The sequence below is a fragment of the Mirounga angustirostris genome, unplaced genomic scaffold, assembly GCF_029215605.1.
Source record: "Mirounga angustirostris isolate CCGP_5_RB_7025 unplaced genomic scaffold, mMirAng1.0.hap1 SCAF_32, whole genome shotgun sequence".
NCBI classification, from domain to species: Eukaryota; Metazoa; Chordata; class Mammalia; order Carnivora; family Phocidae; genus Mirounga; species Mirounga angustirostris.
Window position 1 is genome coordinate 251,385 of NW_026991740.1, and position 14,949 is coordinate 266,333.

Here is a 14,949-nt window from a genome sequence, read left to right on the forward strand (position 1 = left end):
TATGGGGATTAACATAACAATAAAAAAAAAGAAAGAAAAAAAATATAGACTATCTCTGGCACCTCTGGAGTGGAACACAGTGACGGTGATGCGGGGAGTGGGAGGAAGATCTAAGAACTAATATTTCACCGTACTCCCTTTGCACCTTAAATTTGTCCTTCTATTGTTGCTAATTTAAAATTAATTAGAAATTACAATCTCCATCAATAGCCATTTGATTGGGGTTTTTAAGTAACAGACTCCTAGATGTGGGAGGGACTTTGGAGGTAATCTCATTCGATCTTTGTTCCCAGGGCAGGAAGCCTTTTCCACCACAAGAGCTGCACGTCATCCCTACTTTCTTGAACATTTCATCAGTGGGAGCCTACTCCTTGTTGAAACTGCTTGTCCTACCTCTGGGTAGGTCTCCTTCATCCGTTTATGGATTAGTTAAACTAATATTGATGAAGCACCTAGTAAGTACTCGGCACTGTGTGCCTGTTGTCATTCTCTCCTTATATACACCCCAAATGTGTTTCTTTCTTTGGCATCCACTTACTTTACTTTTGTTTTTCAGAGGATTACCTGGGTATCCTTTACCAGTTGGAGAACCCTCATTCTGTGCTAAATACATCTGCTTCCTATTCTGTTCCTCGTATGAAATATGGAATGATTTTCAACCAGGAAGATTTTATCTCATTTTTTTTAGGTATGCCTTCTACACTGTGGTGCTCTAAATTGATTTCATCAGTAGTCAGGTTAGCAGCCAATAGTTATATTTTGATCTAGACTCTCCACTTCTATTAATACAGTCTAATGTTATATTAATTTGTGCTAGCTCAAGTGAATTTTACAACCAAGAACAGTCAATAAAAATAAAAAGACAAGCCACAGATTGGGAAAAATATTTGCAAATCATGTATTTGGTAAGGGACTTGTATTCCAGTTGTACAAAGAACACCTGCAACTCAGTAATAAATAGACAAATGAGCCAATTAAAATGGGCAAAGGATTTGAATAGACATTTCTCCTGAAAGAATATATAGATGGTCAATAAGCACATGAAAATATGCTCAAAAATTCCTAGTCACTAGGGAAATGTAAATCAGAATTACAAAGTACCACTTCACACCCACTAGAATAGCTGTAATAAAAAAGACAGATAATGGCAAGTGTTAGAGAGGCGGTGGAGAAATTGGAACCCTCCTACATTGATATTGGGATTGTAAAGTGGGGCAGCCACTTTGGAAAACAATCTGGCAGTTCCTTAGAAACTCAAGCATAGAGTGACCCTAGGACCCAGCAAGTCCACTCCTAGGCATGTGCCTCAGAAAAATGGAAACATATGTCCACACAAGAGCTTGTACATCAATGTTCATACCTGCATTATTCATTATGGCCCAAAAATGGAAAGAACCCAGATTTCAATCAACTGATGAATGGATGAATAAATATAATATACTCATTAAATAGAATATTATTTGGCCAGAAAAATGAATGAACTACTAATACATTCTACAAGGTGAGTGAACCTTGAAAATACTATACTAAAAAGCCAGTCATGAAAGATCATATATTGTACGACTTCTTTTATATGAAATGTCCAGAATAGGCAAATCTATAGAGACCAAAAGTGGATTTGTGATTGCCAAGCAGTGGGGACAGGAGAGGGGGAAGTGACTAATGAGCATGGGATTTCTTTTATGGGTGACAAAATGTTCTAAAATTTGACTTTGGTGATGTTCGCATACTCTGTCAATATACTAGATACCACTGAATTTTACACTCTAAATGGGTATATTTTATGGTATGTGAATTATAGCTCAATAAAGCTGTTTTTCAGAAAAGTAGAAGCTGTAGGTCAGGGATTCTTGGCGATTTTGTGCCACGAACTCCATTGGCAACCTGGTGTTGGATCCCTTCATGGAATATTTTTAAATGCAAAAATAAAATACTTTTAAATGCAGAAATAGAATAGTACAAATGAAGGCAATTAGCTGAAATACAGCAAATAAAAGAACATAGTTCTATGGAGAAAAATAAAGCAGGGTAGGATGGATGGACAGGATGTGTGTGTGTGTGTGTGTGTGTGTGTGTGTGTGTGTGGCAGGGGTGTGGATGGAGTTGCAATTTAAAAATAGGGTCCTCAGAGAAAGCCTTACTTTAGCTGCTATCATCTCAGTAAGACCTGAAAGAGTTAAAGAAGCGAGCCATGCTTCCATCTTTTTATTTTATTTTATTTTATTATGTTAGTCACCATACAGTACATAATTAATTTTTGATGTGGTGATCCACAATTCATTGTTTTCGTATAACACCCAGTGCTCCATGCAGTTCATGCCATCCTTAATACCCATTACCCAGTTAACCCATGCCCCCACCCTCCTCCCCTCTAAAACCCTCAGTTTGTTTCTCAGAGTCCATAGTCTCTCATGGTTTGTCTCCCCTCCGATTTCCGCCCCTTCATTTTTCCCTTCCTTCTCCTAATGTCCTCCATGCTATTCTTTATGTTCCACAAATAAGTGAAATCATATGATAATTGACTTTCTCTGCTTGACTTATTTCACTTAGCATACTCTCCTCCAGTCCCATCCATGCTGATGTAAAAGTTGGGTATTCATCCTTTCTGAAGGCTGAGTAATATTCCATTGTATATATGGACCACATCTTCTTTATCCATTCATCTGTTGAAGGGCATCTCGGCTCTTTCCATAGTTTGGCTCTTGTGGTCGTTGCTGCTATGAACATTGGGGTGCATATGGCCCTTCTTTTCACTACATCTGTGTCTTTGGGGTAAATACCCAGTAGTGCAATTGTTGGGTCATAGGGTAGCTCTATTTTTAATTTTTTGAGGCACCTCCACACTGTTTTCCAAAGTGTCTGTACCACCTTGCATTCCCACCAACAGTGTAAGAGGGTTCCCCTTTCTCCACAACCTCTCCAACATTTGTTGTTTCTTGCCCAGTCAACTTTTGCCATTCTAACTGGTGTAAGGTGGTATCTCAATGTGGTTTTGATTTGAATTTCCCTGATGGCTAATGATGATGAACATTTTTTCATGTGTCTGTTAGCCATTTGTATGTCTTCTTCAGAGAAGTGTCTGTTCATGTCTTCTGCCCATTTTTTGACTTGATTATTTGTTTTTTGGGTGTTGAGTTTGAGAAGTTCTTTATAGATCTTGAATACCAGCCCTTTATCTGTAGTGTCATTTGCAAATATCTTCTCCTATTCTGTGGGTTGCCTCTTTGTTTTGTTGACTGTTTCCTTTTCTGTGCAGAAGCTTTTTATCTTGATGAAGTCCCAAAAGTTCATTTTTGCTTTTGTTTCACTAGCTTTGGAGCTGTATCTTGAAAGAAGTTGCTGTGGCCGATATCAAAGAGATTACTGCCTATGTTCTCCTCTAGGATTTTGATGGTTTCCTGTCTCATATTGAGGTCTTGTGAAGCCATGCTCCCATCTTGAGGAAGAGTGTTCTGGGCGGAGGGAAAGGGAAACCAAGAGAAAAGGCCCTGAGGCAGGGTCTTTCCTGCTGTATTCTAGGACAGGGAAGACCCGCCTGGCAGAGAGGAGAGATTATGGTGGGGAAATCTGCAGGAGAAGAGATCAGAGGGGTGCCCCCAGGGTCACACCAAGTAGGATCTTTCAGCCCCTTTAATTACTTTGTCTTGTATTCTACTGAGATGGAAAGCCACGGAGTCTGAGTAGATGAGTTTGTATTGGGAACTTTTAAAGAGTCCCTCTGGGATGCTCTACTGAGCAAATGAATTGAGTGGGAGACAAAGGCTAACTGTGGTACTTTGGGGAGAGGGCTGGGTCCAGGCAGGAGCCCGCAGTGGCCAGAGGCGGGCTGAGTCTGGATGTGAGTGTTACCATGGAGCAGAATGAATCATCTGCTCGTATTAATTCCCCAAATTCCCAACCCTCGGGGAGCAAATGAGCAAATTAGAAAGTTCAGTGGAATTGATTCTAAATAGCTGTTGTAAAATAAATGTGTATTATATATATTTAATATGATATATATTATATATTCTTATATATTATTTTTAACACCAAAGAATCTTGTTCACAGGCAGGAACTCCCTTTTCTCGACCTGAGTAGTTGGTAATATGAATCTCTTGCTGTTCGAAGGGTCATGGGCTTTGAAGTTGGGTAGACCAGGGCTTGCTTGCATCCTTATGCCTTCACTTACAAGGTGTGCGAGTCAGGCTAGCACCTCAAAGGCTTTGCTGTCATGTGTAGGGGCATCAGTGATTCCATGAAACAGCGTGTGTAAGTGTCCGGCACAGTGCCTGGCACGTAGTAAATACACACTCATATTCGTACCTTTTCCTGTTACCGTTCCAACATAGCTCTCCAGCTCCGCCCAGGAACCTTTTCCATAAATCCACTGGAGAATCTAGATCTTTTTTTTTCTTTTTCTTTTAATTTAAATTCCAGTTAGTTAACACACAGTGTAGTATTACTTTCTGGTGTACAATACAGTGATTCAACACTTCATACATCACCTGGTGTTCATCACGACAGGTGCGCTCCTTCATCCCCATCACCTGTTCCCCCATACCCCACCCATCTCCCCTCTGGTGACTATCAGTGTGTTCTTTGTAGTTCAGAGTCTGTTTCTTGGTTTGCCTCTTTTTTTTTTTTCTCTTTGTTCATTTGTTTTGTTTCTTAAACTGCACATATGAGTGAAAATCCAAATCTAAATGTGCCTTTGTCACTTTTATAAATTAAGAAAATGTATTTCAGAAACAGGAGAATAGAAAATAAATATTTTATGATGTCCTTTTCTAGGAAAAACGTTTGAGTCTGATAAGAATTAGTCTATCAAATTTATTATCAAAACCAATCATTTATATTAGGATTTGAAATTGAAGTAGTCCTGCTGTTTTCTAGTAATTCAGAAGTGGAGCTGTCTTCCAAAAAACAAATTTCACAAAGTTTCATTAATTTTATTCCTCTTGAATAAAGATCCTTTTACTGAATCCTAAGATTTCAGAGAGGTAAAGTGAAGTGTAAGAGATTTGTGGTGCATTGGGGAAGTTAGGCTAGTTCATTTTACATTCTGGGAATAAATTAAGAAATATACCTGTGATCATTTAAAAAAAAGCCAATCCACAAGCACGCAGACCTCAACAATTTCCTCCTATATTTGTGCACATACCACATTCAGATAACGCTTTGCACCCTGTCCCCCCAACACGCACACATTCCTAAGCATGCCCTGAGGAAAGCTCACTCTCGTATCCCAAAACATTTTACTTGGCTCAGGTGGCTTTTAGAATGTCACACCAGAACGATGTTCTATTCCCTACCTTTCATTTTCAAAAGCCCCTGTTAGAAAGCTATGTTCCTATTACACCCAGATAATAAGTTCATGGATGAAGACATTAATTTATCTAATAATCTTTTGTCTGCACAAACTCAAAAACCTTGTTGGGTAGAGATTTTGCCCCAATGCTAATTTTGGACCTCAATGCCTTGCTTTTGTGATTGTTCACCACCTGGTCCTTCCTTAACTAATCGTGCCCATTTCTTGCTGAGATGGTGTGTCCCACTGCAGCCAGGCAAATCTGCGGGTGATCCTGGACGTGACTCATCCACTCCTTCCTTTTAGTCATTTTTCTGACCATGCCCTAGCCTGACCTCCTGTTATGTCTCCACTTCATGCCATTTCCTTTCTGGTTTCAAAACACTTCTCAAAACTTCATGTGACCTTCCCAGATTAACCTGCTCCTCATAATTCCATTACCCCCTTAGAATATACACATCTCCATTAAAGAGTGATGTGAGTAAGCCTCTTACCACATCGAGAAGTAGGCAAAGTTTCTAGACAGAACTTTGGGGCTGGGATGTGTCTTAGAGGGTTATCTGGTGTCACCTCTTAACTTTCCAGATGAAGGAAGCTGAGGTCTAGTGAGCTTGCCTTTCTCTGAACACAACTCCAGGCCCTTGACTCCTGGTCCGGTTCTTTCTACCACCCTGAGCTCCATTTTATACTCACCTCCCTCCCTCAGTACACTTATTTTAATCTGGTTACTAGCACAACTTAACGAGTCAGGTGATAACATCAGAGTTTCTATTTCCCATCACTTACTAGCTGTTAATTGTTAATTTCTTTGTCTGTGGAATGAGAAGTGTTAGTACCTACCTTACAGGGTTGTTGTGATGTCTAAACGGGATGATCCATGTACCTGAGAAAGGGCAGGTGTTCAGTGAATATTCGAGGGGGCAGTGATGGTGGTGACTACAGTGATGAGGACAATTGTATTGAGTTGATTTTGTTTGCTCTTTGGGGGCTCTGTCCTAGTTCTTCTCCTACCTTTCTTAAATGTCCTCTCTTTATGAGATTGTCATGGCGATTTATATCCTTATTCTTGAGTATTGCAGGAAGATCTGGAGTGAAGGAAGCCATGAATGTGAGGTCACAGAAGCCGTGAGTAGGTGTGGACCATCCAGCTGAGATAATGACAGAAAAATGGGTGAGACTTGGTTCTCACCGCAGGGACGTCAGATCTAAAACCCCAGAACGCAGCATAGTTAAGTACCCGGTCCTTAACGGGCCTGTGGGCAGAACTGGCTGGAGGAGACACAGCTAAGCCTGGAGTGGCCAGGGAGGACTTCTGAGACCAGGCTGGGGTGTCGGGGAGCGTGGGGAGGGGAGGGCAGCAGGCTCGGGGTGGCCAGCCCTGTGCGCATGGAGGGGAGCGCAAGCCTGGAGATGCAGGACCAGCATTCATGGCCTCCCGCTGACCGGCAAGCGGTGGCCCCTCTCAGACCCTCCTTCCTCTCTGATGGGCTCATGCGATCGGCTGAATCCTGCCTTTCACGGGTCTCCTTTTGCTGTGCCCCGCCCTGTCCTGCATTCAGACTCTCAGTCCCCTCTCTCTCCAAGACTGTTCACTGTCCTCCTGCCAGTTTGTCTGAGCTTGTCCTGGCTCCCGTCCGCTCCCGCACCATGCCAGATACATCTTCCCACAACAGCTGCCATGCACTCAGTGCCTACTGCCTCGCTCTGGCAGCCCCAGGTGGTCTTCTTATCCTCTTTGTGTAGGGAAAGACTCAGAGAGGTTACAGGGCCGGCCGGAGGCTACACAGCTGATGGAAGCTGTGCAGAGAATCAAAACCACCTCCTTCTGACACGAAGGTTCACGCATCACCCAAACCACATGGCCTGCACTACATCAAATAAAGCCAACACTGCAAATAGTGGTCCCGTGCCTCTCCAATCCTGCACCCCTGCATGCTGTCTCCCTCGTGCCCCTCATCACTGGACACAAGCCCCTGGCCCTCTCCCGACCTGCACCCCAGCTATACACGCAAGCATGCACACACACGGGCACACACACTGTCTACTTGTGCACAAAGTGTTCTATAGACATTGTAAGATTTGAATTGTTCCTAAAAGTTTTCCAGTGAACGCCTATAGCCTTCTGCCAACTGGCTTCCGTTTGCTCTCTTTCCCATGTCAACCTTAAGTGTTCAACTACTCCAAATTCGATTCTGGAATCAATAAGGAAATTCTCCCCCTTGTCCTGCACAGACTAGCCCACATGCAGGCCACAAAGTGGCCTCTGTTTTGACCCCAAGAGGAAAGTCCTGAACAACATGTTCTCCTTCTTCCTGCATTGGGAAGAACAAACCATTCTGCAACCCCCTGAGGTTATTGTTTTGTGGATAGAGTTACAAGTAGAGAAAAGCATCCGACTTTGGTCTAAAATATAAGCACTTCCTGTATCCTTGAGCCTTAGCCCCGAATATGCTAGGAGATGTGAAGAGGTAACAGAGAGCCAGCGCAGCCTTCTAAGCAAGCCAGGGGCCCACTCTCTCACAACCTTCAGGTCTTTATGCAAATGTCAACTTCTCAGGGAAGATTCTCTGTGCTCTACTCACCCCAGCAATGACCATCCCCTCCAACCTTCCAAGCTGTTTGCTCCATAATAATTACCACCCTCTACCAAGCTTGTTATTTTTCCAGTTCTCAAAGGTTAGTTGTCTGCCTTCTCTCACTAAAATGTACGTTCCTTGAGAGTAAGTGTTCTTTGTTTATTATATTTACTTCTATTTATCCCCAGCTCCTAGAAGAACGCCTGGCTCATTGGAGGCACTCAATAAAAAATTTGAGAATTGAATGAATGAGTGTCACTGTGGGCAGCTGATTTTATGAGCTCTTCAGGGGTCGCTGAATAGTTACCTATAGACAGTGAGTTCTTTACAAGTATCCACGGGTCTACTGCTTCTAATCCACTCTGTTATGTGCACTTCCTCTCCCCCCTCCTCTCAAGAAGAGCTTACCATCTTTCTCTCCTGACCATCAAGTTTCATAATTTTACATTGACTGTGGTTCAGATTCCTGGCAAAATAAAAACCTCTGGGAGTCTAACCTATAGTTTTCTAAGTATACAAACAGACAGCCTGGTCAACGCAATTACTTTTTCACAGCTGGGTCATCCTGGAGTTAAATCAACAAAAGAGTGTGCTGTTTGCCTGGCATCTGGGCAATTGGTCTGAATACTTCCCATCACAACCTGTGAAAAAGAGCATGTGGAATCAAAATGTGAAAATGATTTTTTAAGTCACACAAATCAAAAAGGCAATACGACGTTTGGTTATTGTTTAGTTCCATTTCTCCCTGACCACTCTGTGATCCTCTTGATCCCTCGCCTGGCCCATCGTGGCTACTTTCTGAGCAGAGTCCCTGCCTCCAACCAGGGCTCACCCTGTCACCAGGGGGATATTTCTGACATGAGACTCTGATGTGTCAACCTATGCTTCCTTGCTCTTGTATGTGAATTACTCATGTCTATGTTGATCCTGATGGGAATACAAACTCTTGGAAGGCTAGTGTCACTTTATGCGCATACTAATATGGCACTCATCATATCATAATTCTGTTCAAAACCCTCTTCTTGCTACCCATTCTCTAGGGAATAAAATATAAACCCACTTGAAGGTTATTCCAGTCCTCTGCAATTTCACCCAATCTTTTTTAAAAAAAAATCCCTATCTCCTCCTTTCTTCCTTCTATACATATGAAGCAGGCTATTCTGGGATATGAGACATTTTGACAAATCTGCTTTCAAAATGGCACATCAGAACGTCCATCACTGTTTTGTTTTTGTTTTATAAATCATCAAGTAACCTGGACAACAGATATTCCCGTCCCCATTTTTGGCACCCACTAATTGAATTTCCCCTACCCTCAAACTTAACCCCATCCTGAGTGATGATGAAATACATTTGCACATTGCTCAATAATTTAAAAAGTTGAAAGCTGTTTGCTTTTTATGCCAAGCCCAAAACCATCCAGATGAAATTGGCCTCCTGCAATGACCCTGTCCCCTGGATACTTGTTTCTTTAGCTCTCCATGAATGTTCATGTTTGTACCTTGGTCATGTTGTTCCCTCTGCCCCTCAGTCCGCTCCTCACCCCACTATTCTTTTCCTGGGTAGACTTGTCCAAACCCTACTCATCTTTTTGAGGCAATTAGACAACTACCTCCCACATATGGTACTACTCCCCTCTATCTGCATCAATTCCTTTCTTTTTTGTGTCTCCAAAAGGCATTGTTCATACCACTTTTAGAACAGGTATCATAGTCAGACTTGAGGCACAGAGAGTTGTGTGTATGTCTTCTTGGGGGTGAAGGTCTCTTTTCTACTCATTTCAATGAAGAAGGATTTTTCCCTTAACATTCCTGGCATCTTGCTCCTCGCTGACTTTTCCTCTCGGAGAAAGTACCTGCTCAGTGGGTGACAGCTTGATCCATGTATCTTAACTGGGTGGAGTTAATCCACTAATTGTCCTGAGGTTGTGTGTTTGGTCCCTTTTCTCATCTCATCTCCACTTTGACACTTACTGAAGTAAGTGTGTCTACTTTGCAGACCCAAACTTTCCCTCTGTTGGGCTGTTCCAAGGTCTAAACTACAGGGTGAAAGAACAGTAAAAAATAGTGACAAAAAAGTGCACCAAATCCAATTTGGCTTTCACACTAAGCTTTGTCCTTCAACCTAGTCTTTGTTGTTAATAAAGTTGATGTATTACTTGTCTACTTTTTATTGTTTTTTTTTTTCATCTTATTTCTCAGTTTGTTCTGAAGCCTGGTGGGGAAGAAGATGCTACTTATTGGGCTTCCTTCATTCCTGTCTTCTCAACATTATTTATTAAGCTTTTAGAACTGAGACCCTGTCAGAATCATCTTGTGTCTGATGCCTCTGGCTCAGGGACTAACATGTGTTTTTTGGATTTAGTTAAGCAAATGAGCAAATCACCTTAAAACTGTGCTGAAAAATCAAGAATAATAGTCCTATACTCTCTCAATTCACTCTTTGTATCTTCAAATGTTTTCAGTTACTATATTAAAAAATTCAATTTAGGGTATGTCTATAATATGCAGTTTATAGTAACTACACACACACACATATATAATGACTATGTATATATGACATGCATGATTTATATTGACAGTATATATATGTGCATTTATATAAAATAGACGCATATGTAACTTTAAGGGAATATATATATTGCTTTAATCATCACATGTTTTTAGACCTTATTCTTTTTTTTTCTTTTTACTTTTTGACCCCCTTCACCATTTCTCTTATGTCCCACTCCCTGCCTCTGACAACCACCAATCTGCTCTCTGTATTTATGAGCTTGGTTGTGTTTGTTTTTAGATTCCACATATAAGAGAGATCACATGGTATTGGTGTTTCTCTGTCTATTTTGCTTAGCATAATGCCCTAGAGGTCCATCCATGTTGTTCCAAAGGGCAAGATTTCATTATTTTTTATGATTGAATAATATTCCTTTATATATATAAAGGAATATTATTCAATATATATATATATATATATATATATATCCACTCGTCCCTTGATGGACACTTAGGTTATTTCCATATCTTGGCTATTGTAGATGATGATGCAATAAGATGGGAAGGCATACATCTTTTCAAGTTAGTGTTTTTGTTGCCTTTAGATAAATGCCCAAAAGTGGAATTGCTGGATTATGCAGTAGCTTATTTTTCATTTTTTTGAGGAAACTCCATTACTGTTTTCCAGAGCTGCTGCACCAGTTTGCACTCCCACCAACAGAGCACGAGGGTTCCCCTTTCTCCATATCCTCACTGACACCTGTTATTTCTTGGGTTGTTGATTTTACCCATTCTGGCAGGCGTGAGATGATATCTCATGGTGGTTTTGATTTGCATTTCCTGGTGATGAGTGATGTTGAGCATCTTTTCATGTACATGTTGGCTAAATCTATGTCTTCTTTGGAAAAATGTCTATTCAGGTTCTCTGCCCATTTTAAAATCAGATTGCTTTTTTGCTATTGGGTGGTATGACTTTTTAAATATATTTTGGATATTAGCCCCTTATCAGGGATATGATTGGCAAATATTTTCTCCCATTCTATAGGTTGTCATTTCATTTCATGGATGGTTTCCTTTGCTGTGGAGAAGCTTTTTAATGTTGTGGTCCCACTTAATTATTTTTGCTTTTGTTGTGTTTGCATTTGGTGTCAGATTCAAAAAATCATCACTAAGACCCATGTCAAGGAGTTTATGGCCTCTGTTTCCTTGTAGGAGTTTTATGGCTTCAAGTCTTCCATTTAAGTCTTCAATCCATTTTGAATTGATTTCTATGAGATGGTATTTGAGTTCCATTCTTTTGTTCGTGACCATCCAGCTCCCCCAACACTGAGTATTGAAGAGACTGTCCCTTCCCCATTGTTATTGTTGGCTTCTTTGCCGTGAATCAACTGAGCATGTAAGTGTGACTTCTGGACTCCCTGTTCTGTCCCATTGATCTCTGCGGCTGTTTGTCCCAATGCCACACTGTTTTACTTACTCTAGTTTTGTAATATAGTTTGAAATCAGACACAGTGATTCCTCCAGCGTTCTCATTCTTTCTCAAGATTGCTCGGGTTATTTGAATTTGCCCAGCACCTGGTCCCCATCTGTCATTAGGGATCCAGCCTCCTCACATGATTTTGTGTCTTCTCCAGGTGGTAAATATCATCAGATTGGGGATAAGTCAACTCTATGCTCTGTTGATCAAGCTATCCCAGAGGTACTTTAACCACTTCCTGTGCTGCTACTTCCTTGCATGAAAACACATGCCTCGGTGTTGAGGACGCTGGCTCCCGGGGCACTCCACGTCCCCAACCTTGAGTTGCCAGAGCAGAGCTGGGACCTGTACCGCCTTTTGTCACCAGGGAAACAATACAGAGAGAAGAGCTGAGGCCAGAAAATTGCCTACACCTTGGAGACTGGTTACCCCTCCTGAGGGGGGGCGGAAGAGGGAGGAAGCTAACCAGTGAGAGACACTAAACATAAAAGTTTCCAGAGGTGGCTTGGCAGAAAAGCTCAAACATGTCTTAAACTAATTTTTTACCAATTTATTTTTAAGGCTATCATCATCTTCGGAGATCCTCATGAACATGTGACATATGGATGTTTATTTCGACATTATTTATATGAGTTACTTCCAGTTGCACTTCTGCTTAAGTGGTAGGACAAAGGTCAGACTGTAGTGGTGAGGAGGGAGCAGAGGGAGTGAGACCAAGAGGAGGAACATGACAGACCTGGAGGAGAACAGCAAACATCCACAGTCATTCGGGAACAGAAGGGAAGCCCGAGTTGTGCGCAGAGGGGAAGACAGGGCATGTATGGATGGGGCTGGGATAGGACAGCTCAGGACTTCATAGGCAGTGAGAGTGGGCTCGGGCTTATTTTGAATGAGATGGAAAATAATTGAAAGATTTTAGCCAGGAAGTGAGATATCCTGACCACCTGTCAGAAGACATTTGCTCAGGCTCTTATTGGAAGAATAAATTTTAGGGGGAAAGAGTGGAGTCCATGGGGACCAGGTAGCAGGATCCAAGAGCCACCAGTCAGCTTGGGTTTTATTACAACCATATTTTTTTCCCAGTTATACTAATAACCCTGCCATAAACAGAAGGATATAGGTTTTTCCAGACTTTAGGTTATTCTCTTTGGGGAGAATTCTTGAATTAGAATGACTGAATAAAAGATAGGATTTCTTTCTTTCCTGAAGGTGGTCTGTACCAGCACTCTTCACAATAGCCAAGAGATGGACACAATCCACATGCCCACCAGCGGAGGAATAGATGAGCAGACTCTGGTACGTATACACAGTGGAATATTATTCAGCCATCACACAGAATGAAGTACATGCGTTAAGGGGATGAACCTCCAAAACACAGTGTTACATGAAAGCAGCCAGACATGAAAGATGACACATATGAATTCATTTATAGGAAATATCCAGAAGAGGCAAATCCAAAGAGACAAAAAGCAGACTGGTGGTTGCCAGGGGCTGAGGGGCTGGGGGACTATGGAGTGTTATGGTTTAGCGCACCCAGGCTTTTCCTTGGGGAAGACAGAAAGGTTTAGGAACTCGGTGTCTAAGTGCTCCTTGTGCAACCCTGTGAGCGCACTAGATGTCACAGAATTGCACACTTTACAGTGGTTAATTTTGTTGTATATGAATTTTATCTCAATAAAACATGTTTTTAAGTCATCTGTACATTTCTGAACTTTGAGAAACCTTAGAGTGTTTTCTAAGCAGGTGGCAGCAAGGTGAAGGATCCCGGTTTCTCTCTGTACTCCTGCCCCTATGTTCGCAAATAATACTTCAGTGAAAAAGTCCCATTTCTTTGACTATTTGTTTCTCACATTTCCTCGTCTAAAATTTTTCTTTTTTTTACTTACTTGCCTATTGCAGTCTGTGCTTCTGTTATCATTTTGTCTGTGCCTTGTCAAATAAACATATCCCCTTTTCTGTTCTGTGTGTTGTACATATTTTTCCCCAGTCTGTCTTTTTAAAGTGTCCAATTTTTTCCTCCATTTTTATACCATTAAGTTTATTTGTCTTTTTCCATCTTAATTCTTCTTTTACCTCTAGGTTGAGAGATTCATCCTTTACAAGAGGTCTGACTAAATATTCAATTCTACTTTTCTCCCCAGATTTTCTATGGTTTGGCCCATCAGGAGTTTATTTTTAAGAGTTAAAGATTTATTATAAGGTTTCTTATGGGCAAATGAGAAGTTATAAATTGTTGTTCTTACCAGATGATATAATCCTGAGCATGGTTTCTCAAAATTAAGCAATATGCAGACCACTTTTAAAGGGGAAAAAATATTTGGGCTCTTTAATGATGTTTCAAATTATTTTTATTATGTAATTTCCTGTTTTGGATCGAATTGTGTCCCCTCCCTACCAAATTCATATGTTGAAGTCCTAACCCCTAGGACTTCTAAATGTGACCTTATTTGGATATAGGGTTGTGGCCGGTGTTATTACTGAAGATGAGGTCATACTGGATGGAGTGGGGCAGGTCCCTCATCCAATAGGACTGGTGTCTTTACAGAAAGGGGGAGTTTGGGTGCAGACGTGCGCACAGGGAGAGCGTCATGTGGAGCCCGGAGTCACAGTCACACGCCAAGGAACTACCCAAAGCAAGACCTGGAACAGATCCTCCCCTAGTGCCTTTGGGGAAACACGGGCCTGTCAACATCTGGATTCGGCCTAACCGTGAGATAATGGTTTCTGTTGTTGGAACCACTCAGTCTGCGGTACTTTGTTACAGGTGCTCCAGCAAACCAGTACGTTCCTGACACCGCTCACACGTCCATAGAGCAGCGGCTCTTTTATGGCTGCCCAAGCAAGACAAGTTTACAGAACACACACATTTAACACCATAAACCCAACAGGTTTTAAATCCGCTGCATTAAATTAATGCGATAGTCCGTACCACTCGGCCGCAACCGTGTCATGACTGGCCAAGTGAAAACGGTCCTGACTGCCCTCGTTCACGTACAGGTGGAACGCCTCGTTTCTCCCACCTTTCTGCCGCACCAGAAACCCCCCTATAATGCTCATTACATCAGTTAGCTTTTACCAGCCCTGTTCAGTTCTTCCTGTGTTTTTTTATTTTTTTC

General features: G+C 41.7%; 1 long non-coding RNA gene across 1 annotated transcript; it reads left to right on the top strand.

Moving 5' to 3' along the window:
• Window positions 1-237: 237 nt before the first annotated feature.
• LOC135363144 (uncharacterized) lies at window positions 238-14,846 on the top strand. Its single transcript, XR_010408827.1, has 4 exons — window positions 238-455; window positions 557-688; window positions 11,569-13,129; window positions 14,379-14,846. It is a non-coding gene; the product is annotated as an uncharacterized LOC135363144 (long non-coding RNA).
• Window positions 14,847-14,949: the final 103 nt, after the last annotated feature.